We start from the raw sequence: 13,568 nt of genomic DNA, 5'->3' as shown, positions 1-13,568 counted from the left end.
CCTGTATGACTTTTACTATAGATATGTACCTGTGATAATTTGAAGGTGGACTTCATTATAGCACACTGTTATGAATTTTAATATCTGCAGTAATTCTATATCTTGTAAGATGAAATATTTACTTTTATCTGGAAGGTTTTATCTTTCTAAAGTTTTAGCAGTTGTTTTGCTATTATATTTGTACAACCTGTTTATTATCTATGCCCATTATCCTAAAGGACAATGTATTTACATTTATTTGTAAGGACATTTCTTCCCAGAGTTGTAATTTTTCCTCTTTTGTAATTTTATAGTATACTTTTAGTCAGTACTCTATGGCCAGGATTGTGCTCACTTCCTGTTAAACACTAAACATACATATACAAAACTGTATACATCATCTAAGCTATTATGACAAATGAGTTTTTACCTACAAAGCTACTGCATAGAAAGATGATGAACAACCCTAGAGCCTTCCAAGAGGGAGGAGGATCAAAGGCTTGAGACAACAGCTAGTTCTACAGACACTGAAAGGCGTAGTAGCAGAGGATAATGGTATCATGTGAAAATGCAAGAAATCAAGGGGTATGAAGATCAATCGAGATGAAAGTATTAGCCTTACACAGATTAGTTGCAGTGTGCAGAGCCTAGCTCTGGTGAGATGGAAAAAGATAATGAGCCTGGTATCACAGCAAAGGATTGATCTCTACACAGCAGATTTGTCCCAGTCAAGTTCAGCTGGCAGAGTGGAGGAGAAGACTGGACAGTCTTTTTCTGAACTGAAGAGAGACTACTGAACTCGATGCAACCACCTGAGGAGGGAGTGCCCATTCTATTCAGCCAGAGCTACAACAGCTTGTCTCTGAAGATCATGATCAGCAAAGAACATGCTTAGGCGAGTTGAGAACAGATGACAAGTCGAGCAAATGAAGATATGGCAGAAGCCTTGGTCAATGAGAACAGTTCTAGGATGCTATGCAAGAAATGATGGTGGGAGGTCCTTAATGAAAGCTGCTTAAAGTTAAGAAAGATGAACAGCTATAAGAGTGGAGAAGAGTGAAGTCACACAAGATGGTGGCCTGTATCATGAATCCCTACAAATTTGCTTCATCTATCCTGTGAGAAAAGCATTAGTCTGGCCATCTGGAGTGTTCCTGAAATAAACACATTCTAACCCTCACTGAGAAAATGATCTAGGAGAGCGTCTGAGAATCCTACCAGTAGAACCGCCATCTTGTGCCCCCAAACTGGCAAGCCTACCTGAAAAGAAGTGCGTGAAGTTGCAAAGAAAGTAAGATTAAGTTCAGCTGCAAGACCTAGTGATACCCTACACAAGGTGTACAAAATGTGCCAAAGTTACCTAAGCATCTGTAGGGACTGATGTGGATGATATGTAGGAAAGAAAGGACCCTATTTGTTAGCAGGATGCTGAGGGCTGCTTTGTTACAATGTAGAAGGATGCTAACGATAAGCCAATTCCCACTGATATCATTACTCAGTGTGGAAGGAAAGATATTGGCAAACAGGATAACAAAGTGCATAATAAGCAACAAATATGTAAATATATCAGTGTTGAAATTAGGAGTCCTGGATTTTCTGAGTGTACTGAACACAAGTGCCACAAGTCAACTCATCAGAAAAGCCAGGATGTAAGATGGCAATTTGATCCATGTATGGTTAGAGCTTGACAGTGAATATGGTTCAATAACGCAAAAGCTGACTTGACCATCACTATATATTAGAGAGTGTACAGCTGATAATCAGGAGGTATTACAGCAACATCCAGTGAGAAATTAAGGCAGAGAATTCCATCACTTCAAAGATTGCAATGGAAAGAGGGATCATCACATCTGGACTATATGTCATGGTATGAACCTCAAAGTAACAGAACTGGAGATGAGAGGGCCAAAAACAATATCAGGGCTATGCATACCAACCAATGGGATTCATGGATGACCTGACAGTCACCAATGACACACATATCCAGTCAAGTTGGTGTTAACTGCACTGAAGAAGACTGAATCATGGGCTCACATGAAGCTTAAGCCAAGGAAGTCCACAAGTTTGGTGATAAGAAATGGTTGCATCACCTCTCAGTTTGCAATGAAGATCCATGATGAAGAAATACTATATATTCTGGATAATCCTATCAAGTTCCTTGGCAACTGGTTTGATGCAACACTGAAAGACACCAATGGTATCAAATGGCTAAAGAACCATTCAGAAGAAGGGATGTGGAAGATTGAAAGATCAGGACAACCCAGGAAATTCATGGCATGGATGCATCAGAAGTGACTACCACCTACACTGGTCTGGCAATTTAAGCTTTATGAGATAGGAATGACAACTGTGGAAAGCTTTGAGAGAACAATCAGCATGTATCTGTGCAGATGGCTTGGAGTCTCACTATTATTCATGGGAGGTCGGTTCTACATCGGGTCTGAAATGCTTCAGCTAACATCAGTGGTGGAAGTGTACAAGGTGGCAAAAGCAAGGGTACTTCTGATGCCGAAGCATTCACAGGACAAGGGCAGAAAGCAGACTCCAGCACAAGGATATAATTGGAAAAACCCACTCTGGAAGACAATGCTTCAGAGCAAATCACACCCAGTGCTGGAAGGAAGTTGGTCCAGTTACAAGATGATCAATGATCCAGGATATGCAAGGAAACTGAATGAAAGGAGTTAATAATCAATGATTGTCCAACTTGGCAGCCAAGGAGCATGGACCTGAGAGGAAGCTTACATCATTTGATATTTGGAATTACTAAATTCCACTTTCATAATTGTCACCGATAGCATCATGGGTTAAATTGATTTAAATCACCTATGACTATTAAGATGTATTGTATCATCAGATATAAAGTTAGCATTTCTTTTCCAGATCCAGTGTCGGCTGAGATCAGTGTATTACCTTTGCCATCTCCAACAAACCTGCACAGATGGGGCTTCAATGAGAATCTTGTGTGGTTTTTTTCTGAGGTAAAAAGAGATAGCCTAGAGCACAGCCTGTCAGCTGCAAGACTTCACTAATACAAGGCTGTTACAGATGGAGGCATGACAAGGTCATCAGAGAGCTAGCAAACATGTAAGAGAGGAAGAAAGATGTATAAAAAAAACACCTATGACCAGGCCAAGATTTATGAACTTCATCAAAGAGGGATAAACCAGTAACATCTTGAGATAGAGGATGGGAATTCTCAACAAAGTTGACAGTTGGAACAAGTGTGTGGAACTTGGTAAGAAACTGGTTTTCCCAGATATTATCCAGATGCCTCCACATCCATATGTAGTGACTTGACCTGAATCTAGGCAGAAGCTTGTGGCCTTTAAGTTGACTTTACCTAAAGAGGAGACATGTGACAAGGCTCATGAAAGAAAGTTGTCCAAGTATGCAGAGTTGATGGAGACAAGCAAAAGCAGAAGATGGAATACTTGGTTATTCCAAGTAATTTTCAGAAGTGTCGCCAGCCCCCAAAACTTGGTTGGGAAGATGCTCATTACTCAAGGGATAAGAGAAAAACCATAAAGTTGTGGTTCAAGTACTGGGCTAAACTGATAAAAAAGCATCCAGATGGCGACTAATTAAATGAGGACAACAGCTAGCTGTCTACCACCAGCATGTAGTGACTGATCAACATGATCAGGAGGGTGTTCCTGGAACTGGGGTTTAATACCCAGTGGTAGATAACCCTGCCGATGATGGTAGAGCATAATTGGATACACTGTATTACAATATACACTGTATATATACTTGCTTATAAGTTCATGTTTTTTGTCTTAAAATGATTCATGCTAATTAGGGGTCATCTTATAAGTATGACAAAAAAAATGGATTAATCTAGGGGTAATATTGGAAACTCTAGATGTTTGCTGAACATAAAAAATACTGTCAATTCAAATCTATTATGTTTTCATGCTAATATTCCCATTCAGAAATAAGTACAGCTTATCGCATGGTAGTTGGGATCCATAGCTGCCTATTGCATTATATATGAACAGAAATATAGCAGAAATGATTGAAATGATTAGTGTGCTTGTGTGTTTGGGGAGGGGTGGTAAATAAAATGACATTAAAATGTATAGTAATAATGTTAATTTATGTAAATTAGTTTTTTTCTTCACTGCATGGTATTTATATATTTAATTATGCCCAGTAATGTTTAAAATGTAAATAAAATATAATACCAATCTTCAGGTTGTTTTCTATCAAGCCATATTGTTATGTATATAATAGATCAGATCATGAGTAACAATAAAACGATAATGTAAACACCACATTTTAATATGGTAAGTATACTTGCCATTATAATTTCTGTCTACAGTTGCATCAAGTTTAAAGTTATTTAAAATGATGAAAACATATCCACCTCCCCTCCCCGATTAAATTAAGGTTGCACTTGAGGTCAATGCATAAATAAATGAACATTTATCTGCAACAAGTGCAAGAAGTCATGTCAAGAAATTTTTATCAATAAAATATCATGTCTTCAATTTAAAATATCACTTACATATGATGATTTGTGACTCCGTGTCAACACATCATGTGCAGCACTTTTAATAATTCCAAAATATAGAATAACAGACAAAAGTATCAAAATAACAAACTTATATAAATACACATGTATGTAATCCATTTATAATCCAGTGAGGTCAGAAAAAAATGCATTTGTTCACAATAAGGACTAATCCAAATAGAATAAGCACTGTTCACTCACATGATGTGTATTCCCTAATGGAAGTATTTCATAACTTGTTCAATACCCAATCATTCTTGTTTGTATTTTTTTATATTTAAATAGCAAAGTTTATTATATTTCGCTATGCATAATTTTTGAGAACTCAATGTCCTAGCTTTCCAGCCACATGTTCTTTCTTGAATTCAAGTATGGCTTCAGAAAAAGCAGTGGGTATCTCTAGTGGGTCCTCCTAGTCACTATAGATCCTTCTTCTAGTTTTCTCTTTTGGTGCATAGGAAATACTGGACAATGTCAGCATCAGTCTTACATTCAACTGCAGGGCAGTCCTCATGAATTCTGATCCAATGCTAAACATCATCAAATGAGAAAAAACTTCCCCTTAGCAAAGTTTTAGCTTTTTCAACATCCTCCTCTGTGAATTCCTCAAAATCACAATCCTATTCGCAGAATAAACATCCCTTTTCCTGGTATTTCCATTGCAAGACAGTATGTCTTAATTAATTCACAAATACTGATAATACTGAACTCACTTTAAAATGCAACTGATTTCACTCGAAAGTGACAGTTAATTGTTTGAATGGACCTTATTTGTAGTACATTATGCAAACAAGCATCTATTTATTCTGGGTGGCACTGCAACATATCACAGAAAGCAGTGGCAAGTATAAAAGACATGCTGCTGCTAATCCTATCTGTGATTTCTTGCTGTCCAGATGTAAATAAACAATGATAATAAGCTGGTGTTCTGTATAATCGGCGAGCTGTGTTTATGGAGATTAAGTCACAGATCTGCTGGATGGCTTTAGTAATAAAGGCAAATTTAAAAGTCCTGTGTACTATAGCCAAATACAATAGTTGACACAGACCAACAACAATTAGGACTTATTAGAGACATGGGTAATTTTGGGCATGCAATTGCCCATTAGGAATACAATATCTAACATTACCTGAAAAAGTGGCTAATTAGAGTTAAACTGACTGTAAAAACAAGTTCTGGTAATGTCCAAATTAAGTACAGTTTTCAGCTGATAGATGTTAAAAATTATTATTTAATTATAATTATTATAATTTTGATTATGGGATCCAAATCATTACCACATTATATCCAAAACTGCATTATAAGGAGCTGTGTTACAGTGGGAGAGAACTGCATATGGTATGCACTGACTTTATCCATTTCATGGCTGTATTCATTACAAAATACTTGTATCTAGAATTATTTGGATTTAAATTTTAAATTGAAAATACTATGGGTAAATTAAATACTACCCCAGACAGGCTGAAATGTCTGTCAATGTTGGTTACCATGGTTGTTTACTAGCAAGTATAATGTTTCCGTTTTTGTGCAAGTCCTAACAATCTGCATAATATAATGTGTTTTGCTGTATAAACACTTTGCTGGATGCAATAAAAATTAAGATTTAATTTGTATTTTTTATTTCCATTAGTTAGATTTAATTTCCAAGTGATATTTCCTCTTCATTTGCAAATGTATTTGGCCCAATAAGCCCATGGCCTTGTAAAGGCAGCACTCACTTTGTTTTTAAGTTGACGATACTTTTGATTGAGCTGCAAATTTAATACATGTACTTGTTAAGTGCCAAGTGGTTCTACAACTTCCTGTGCATGTTTAATATTGATCCCTTAGCTTGTAAAGGCAGCACCCTCTTTATTTTTCCCATATGACAATAGTGTGTTCAATTACAGCCTTTAACCTTTTGCTGCAAATCACTCTGGATGTTGAAGAGTGATTAGCACAGGATTTATCCATTAATTCAATAATTTGGTGTCCCTTTTGAGTTTACTTCTTGTGCAATAATAATAATAATAATAATAATAATAATAATATTTATAGTAATAATAATAACAAATACTACTACTACTACTACTACTAATAATAATAATAATAACAATGACTTTATTTAAAGAGGGTAACACAATTAGCTAAGAACTAATCTACCTTGAAATTTATCATGGACACTGGATGGGTATTGGGTATACTTTATTTCAGTATGCAGGGGATGAAATGGTTGGTTACCATGACAACCAATTACATCCTAGAATGTGCAAAAATATTGAAAAAATTACATATTTTTTCAGCATTCATTTAAAATAAGCTTACTACTTTCTTAACAAATCAGTCAATCTTAGAATTTTTTCCATTTATGATTGAGAACAAAAGGATTTTCTAATTTTTGGTTTGGATCGATTGTCCAAGTTGCACCAAATATAGGCACAACAGTTGTTTTGTTTTCAGTGAAGTGTTCAGACTGAACACTTAAAGTCAATTACATTGTGGCAGTATAAATTGTGCGTATATTTTTCTTTAATGTACTCACATGGTCTTCAACATTTCAAACATAAAAATGTATTTTGGTTTAACATTGAATTTGTTTAAATTTATACCAAATAAGTAACATTTAAAAAAGCAGCCATATATGTTAAGATATTAAAAGTGAGTTGATACATTTCTAAAATATGAATGTGTTTTCAAAGACATTGAAATGACAAACAATTCATAAATGCAAGAAGATAAAATTATTGTAATCAATTTTATTTGTATTTATTCACACACACAAATAAATGAATGCATATATATATATAATATATACACACATACATACATACATACATACATACATACATACACACACACATACACACACACATATACATGTACTTAGATACTGCATTTGTTTACAAGGAATACACCACCACAATTACCACTGATGATGAACTAAGTTCTTATTGATGATGAACCAAGTTCTTATATTCTAGGATCAAAATTTTATCAAGAAAAACTAAAAATATCAGCTTTAGATGTGTTATAATATTTTCCTGCTGTTACTAATGTTAAATAAGTGTTAATTATTGCATATAAGCAATAATGTATTGTTTTGCATCATGGAAGCAAGCAGATTTTATGGTGAATGCTTAAAGTATACATATAAAAAAAAAATAATTTAAATTTATTGAACAATCCTCAATATCCAAGTGTGTACCTCTTTTAAGTCTATTGTTTATTATTTAGAAAAATGATATGTATCAAGCCATCAACTCTACAAAAGAATTTTGCAGCTTAGCCCAGCACACTTTAAGTATGCTATTTCATTAGGTATTTCTGTATGCAGTATTTGACAAGCTTGGTATTGTGAAACCGAACTTTTTTAAATGTATATACACCATGTAAATGCATCTGTACTCAAGATGTCATAAAGCAGTACAATCCAAGTTCTACATGCCTGTCAAAAAGCAGTTCTACCCAAGCTATAAAATCCTATCATTAATACTAGTGATTAATAGAGCATACAAGTGCATGAATTGGCAAATGTGATTTAAAAGCTCAAAATAAAATATATGTTTTGATATAATCTAACTAGGTGAAAATACAGTACACTGTGCCAACATGATTTCAAAATATTCACGTGTCAGAGAACATATCAGAAATAATTAATAATGCAATCTTTTGACTTTGGGATTAAAACAAGACAACAAAACAAACAGCTGTCAAAAGAAAGAAAGAACTTGACTTGCGTCAGTTGATGAAATAAATACTGGTATTTCAAGATCGGATAGCAATGTGTGTGTGTGTGTGTGAGTGTGTGTGTATGTATAGATGTAAAGTATCTCCTTAAAGCTGGGGCTTATTTATAACACTCATGTTGTATAAATATAAAATCATGTGAAATCAAATTTTGGATGTGTATGAAAGAGAGGCACCTTTTACTAAAGTGGTATGTTTTTGGGAAAAGGGGCATTTTTTTCGAACATAACAAAACGGGCATAATGCTATAAGTATTTTTCAACCAAACAATGCACTTTTGTGCAGTTTTAAGTAGGCTTTTCAGTGAGCTGGATAATGGGGGAGTGATGATATACAGCTAGAAAAGGCAGAGCGGGGAGAGCAGATCTTGAAGAATTATTACAAAATATGAACTACAGTATGAAATAATCCCAAAGATCAATGACTGAATCACACTAATCAGAAGTAATGAAAGGAACAGAAGAGTTACTTTCATCTTTGATTTCACAATGTCATATTAACTGTTTTGCTTATTGGGAATCATTAAACATTTCATTATCAGAAAATAATAAAGACTGTGAATATTAACATACTGTTTCAGAACATGGATAACATCATTAAATAATCAAGATGAAGGTTAAGAGGAAGAATAGCTTAAATTATGACAGCTAAAAAAATGTTATGGAAATATAATTGTTCAATATAAATATGAAATGCAATCAGTTTATAAATGTATAATTACTTTTGTTAATATATCACATCACAGAAAGTAATGACTAAGAGCTCATAATTTGATTTCTTTAAACATGTATTTAATCAAATCTATCATGTAAAAAAAATTATATTTCAATATCAATAGGTCAAATTATTGGAAATATTTTATTACTTATACCATTATAATCATTGTTGTTGTTAAGTAATTCATAAATCAACATTAAATTAATGTATCCCTTCTCTGTGTTTCTTACTAATGAAGAAGAGTGATGTAAGCCGAGTTTTATCTTTCTGTGAATTTCCTATCTGTATAAAGGTTGCCAAATTTCAAAATTGTAAAACTCACCATCTACCCCTCTTATTTTCAATGCAGAAGCAACTTGAAACGAGTTCTTGGGAGCAGTCATTAAACTGCTACTGATTAAAAACAAAGGTCTAGCAGATCTTTAGAAACATGGGGGAGGTGGGGTGGCAATCGCATATGAAATAAGTATTGATGTGCAATATTTATTATATCTAACAAATTTATTGGTTGTTGAAATGTAAAGAGCTTGATTCATTAAGGGACTCACTATCATACATCAATTTCCTTGTTAACTTCAACAAATTATAATGATTAATAAATGATATATTACATTAAATAAAGATTTAAAAGTATTGAAACTTGTTTCCCTAAGGGGAAAATCCTAAATTTACTGTGATAAACACATGATTGAGCTGTGGTGTTGCACAGAATTTGCTGTGAAATGTGACAAATTATTTTTTCTCTCTTCATCTGTAAATTTTTCATGCTGATTAACATTATAATTAGCGAGTAAATGGTTTATTTTTTTGTTTTAAATATGGAAAAACATTTTTTTTTGAGAAATAGGTGATTTTTGATCATATTATTTTGCTGAAATAATGGATATTGAGAACTGAACATTAAGCAGTATGTTATTTGTAGCATATAGCCTCATTCCAAACTTTGAAGTTTGCTCTAATATTCTTTTTTAGGGGGTGGGGTGAAACCTTGAAAATTAATAAACTGGACTACTTCAAAGAATGCATGTTCCATTGCAAATTATCAAAAATCTTTTAGCTGTACTATTCATAATTTCAAATGACTGCATGTCACATCCATGAATTACAGAAAACTTGTTTATAAATGTCATTGTCACATATAATAGATGAGTATAACTTGACCTGTGTTGTTGCTTTGATCCTGAAAATAAATTGATAATTTGTTTCATATTTATTTTCTAGACTTAGTTTTTTCAGCCTTAAAAGTGATAGTTATGCATATAAAGACTTAAGTTTGGTGGTACTGTGTCTTTTTTGGTTTTGTCTTTAAAGGTGTCATTATGCAGTAGGCTAAAAGGGCTGGTGTCAAAAGGCATCATTATACCATAAATGGTTTTAAAAAATTACAGAATGTATGATCAAACCATTAGTTACAGATTCCAAGCTCAGTCTCTACATATTCACCAGCATATGACAGTGAAGCGAGGGATTATGAGATGGATATTTACAATGATTGCAAGACGATTTACAACAGTCAGACAACAATGGAGGATTTCAGAACTTTACATAGTGGACTCTATACCTGAGAATCATGAAAATGGGGACTTTCATTGTTCATAAGATGTTGAATTAACATATTATGGGATATGGTGAATCGGATCATTATGAACTATTTTGATACCAGTAATTCATGGATTCATCATATAATGAATGTAAAATCTCACGCATTAATGGATTTTAATGTATTTAATAATGACCAATTATAAGCTGCCGATTTATTTGTGACCAATTCTACTAAATAATACGATTTTATTTTACATTGGTTTCATCTTTGTTTCTCCTCTTTATCTCTCCAGACCTGCTGGTTTATCTTTCCAACATGCAACTCTAACTCACTGACATGTCAACTCTTCAGACAGGTCTGACTTGTAAAATACACCCTGACTGATAGGAAGATCAAAGAGAATAGATTTTTGTAGCACTAAAAAGGTGAGACTTTACTAATGATTGAGTATACATGGTATTATATTAATACAGGATCACCTAACAATCTGTAAATGAAAACCTACATTGCGCGAAAACCATAAAGTGACCTTGACCTTTGATGTACTGACTATGATATTCTTAGGTATGTTCCATGTACTCTAATTAACTTTTGCACTGAATCTGACTTCATACATAGGAACGGAAGATATCACTACTTCCATATATAGAAACTGAAGATATAACCACTTCCCCAAAACTGGATAATTTACCAAAGAAAAGGCTTCAACTATTTACCCTTGACCTTCTAAGCCTTCATTCACAAGAATGTCAGTATACAATGATGTAATTTCTTAACAGACTTGAGGAAAACCTATTTATGGATGGCAAAGTTAATGTCACTTTCAAAAACAAACCAATTTAGCACACTACAACCTTGATCTTTTGACACCTTAATCTGTATACATTTGTAATATCTGATGACAAATTTTGCATGGAAACATAACCAGATCAAAAAATTGTAATCACATAAAAACCTGTAAACAATTTCTCTTATGATTCTAATTTGATGCCTTTTACCCTCCAATCTACAGGGGTGTTTTCTGCCATCTGATGAAGATATCAGCAAAGCCTGATGATAAAGATCTGCAGATGCAAAATGAATATTGCCAACCTTCCTTATAGCAGTGGAAGTGGTGCTCACTGCCTACGTCCATGAAAATTAATACTGAATAAAATGTTTTAGTCAATATAACTGGATCTAATAGCGTCACTGCTTGCAGGAATTTCATATTTAAGGAAAAGTGAGTGAGATATGTTAATTATTTTGAATGAACTAAAAAAAGCCATTCTTGCCTTTATACAGTAAGAAATGTTGCAACAATCATGCTATGGATGTGTCTCTCTAGTAATGCCACTGGGTTCTCTATTTTATTCAATCTAATTCATTATTTCAAAGACAATGTGTTATGTGTATTTAATTTGTATTGTATGATTGACCTTTATCCATAAATGAGGGCAGGAGTTGCACCAACATGTCTAATTTAATGTTTTGTGAGTATGTTTACTTAGGTTTGACTTCTGGATACAGCGCTGTTTTGTACCTTAGAATTTTCTAGGATTCTGTTTACAGTGTGATGGAATTTTCCATTAAGATGACAAAGTAGTGGGGATATATATATATATATATATATATATATATATATATATATATATATATATATATATATATATATATATATATATGACTATTTATAACTTAGATATTCTGTAAAAGAACTGTTGACCCTCATTCTGGTTCTCATATTGTGACTTAGGTTTTTCTACATGGAAGAAGTAAACAGAAATTCCTCATTCCTATATTAATATCAAAAGTGGAATCATTTTATTGTTTTCAATTTATATTTAAGAGAATTTATTTATTTATTCACTGAAATTTCAAAGTGCTCTTTGACTAAATCACTATTTTGGGATTATTGTAAATTCACTCAAGGACATTTTGGATTATATAATGTGATCCCTTGGGACTGCTAGCACATAAATGCTATTCCAGGCTATTGGCACATCAGTACATTCACAATACTCTTTACTTTTATGATTATATGGCATTTAATTCACAATGCTGTAAGTTCTTTCTTAAATTTTCACTTGTATTATAGGGAGATAAAATTATTTGTTGACATTTTACAAAAAAATATTTTTTATATACTTAGTTTAAGGCCATAGAATCATAACAGAAACTTGGGGCACTCAAGCGAGACACAAAATTCTTTAAATTATTTTTAAAAAATTCAGCTTGTTTTGAAATTTAAATTCACTTGGTCTTGGAATTTGTATTGTCCCTGGTATATTAATTTCACTTACTGGAGATATCTACAGTGAAACCAATAAGCTTTCACAATGTCACCTAAAGAAGAGAACTTTATTTTAAATTCTACCAAGGAAAGGTTAGAGTCCTTAATATAGGACAAATTGCTCCAGCTTGCCAGACAATAAGATTTTTCTGAAGCAAAGGCTTCTTTAATAAAGCAAGAAATAAAAAATATTTTGGTCCAATATTATGTGGAAAAGAATTTTTTGGATGAAAGTGCTTAGGGTTTAATTAATAAGTATATTTGGCTCTGAAATGAAATTAAAAATCCAGATGGAAATTGAGTTAAAACTGCTTCATCTTCAAAACTAAATTATGGAAAATGTAGTATTTTTGGGTGGTAAAACTAATTTTAATTATGTATTACTTACCCATACCTACTGTTTAGCATTTTTTTTCATACCAAAATAACACCATCCATATGATGTGAATACAGCTTCCTCTGGAGTGAAGAATTGTCAGTATGATGCAATCCACTCATGCTGCTTTCCTAGTCCTTGGTATGTCATGTGCAAAACAAGTGCAGATCATAGATCATCCTTTTCATAGGCATCTATTATATCTGGACATCAGAGCAGGGTGGTAGGAAGATAATGGACCAATAGCTATGGGTAAGTATTGCATAATTAAAATTAGTTTTACCCCCCATTTTAATAGCAGCGATAGCTTACAAGAAAAAAACAAGAAAGTGGAATGAACTCACTGTTGATGGAAAGGTCCATTATATGGGATGTTGGTGTTTCTCAGGTCCACATGTTGCAGCGTAACAACAGGACCCAGAAAAAATGCCTGCGCTT

At 33.3% G+C, this 13,568-nt stretch overlaps 1 protein-coding gene across 6 annotated transcripts in view; it reads right to left on the bottom strand.

Moving 5' to 3' along the window:
* LOC149803274 (uncharacterized) overlaps positions 1 to 13,568 on the bottom strand; it is a 386,506-nt gene that overhangs the window by 46,801 nt on the left and 326,137 nt on the right. The window lies entirely within an intron of this gene.

The sequence above is a fragment of the Sinohyriopsis cumingii genome, chromosome 3, assembly GCF_028554795.1.
Source record: "Sinohyriopsis cumingii isolate HCF-2022 chromosome 3, ASM2855479v2, whole genome shotgun sequence".
Lineage (NCBI taxonomy): Eukaryota > Metazoa > Mollusca > Bivalvia > Unionida > Unionidae > Sinohyriopsis > Sinohyriopsis cumingii.
Note: the sequence above shows the minus strand (reverse complement) of the source record. Positions and strands in the feature narration are given on the sequence as shown.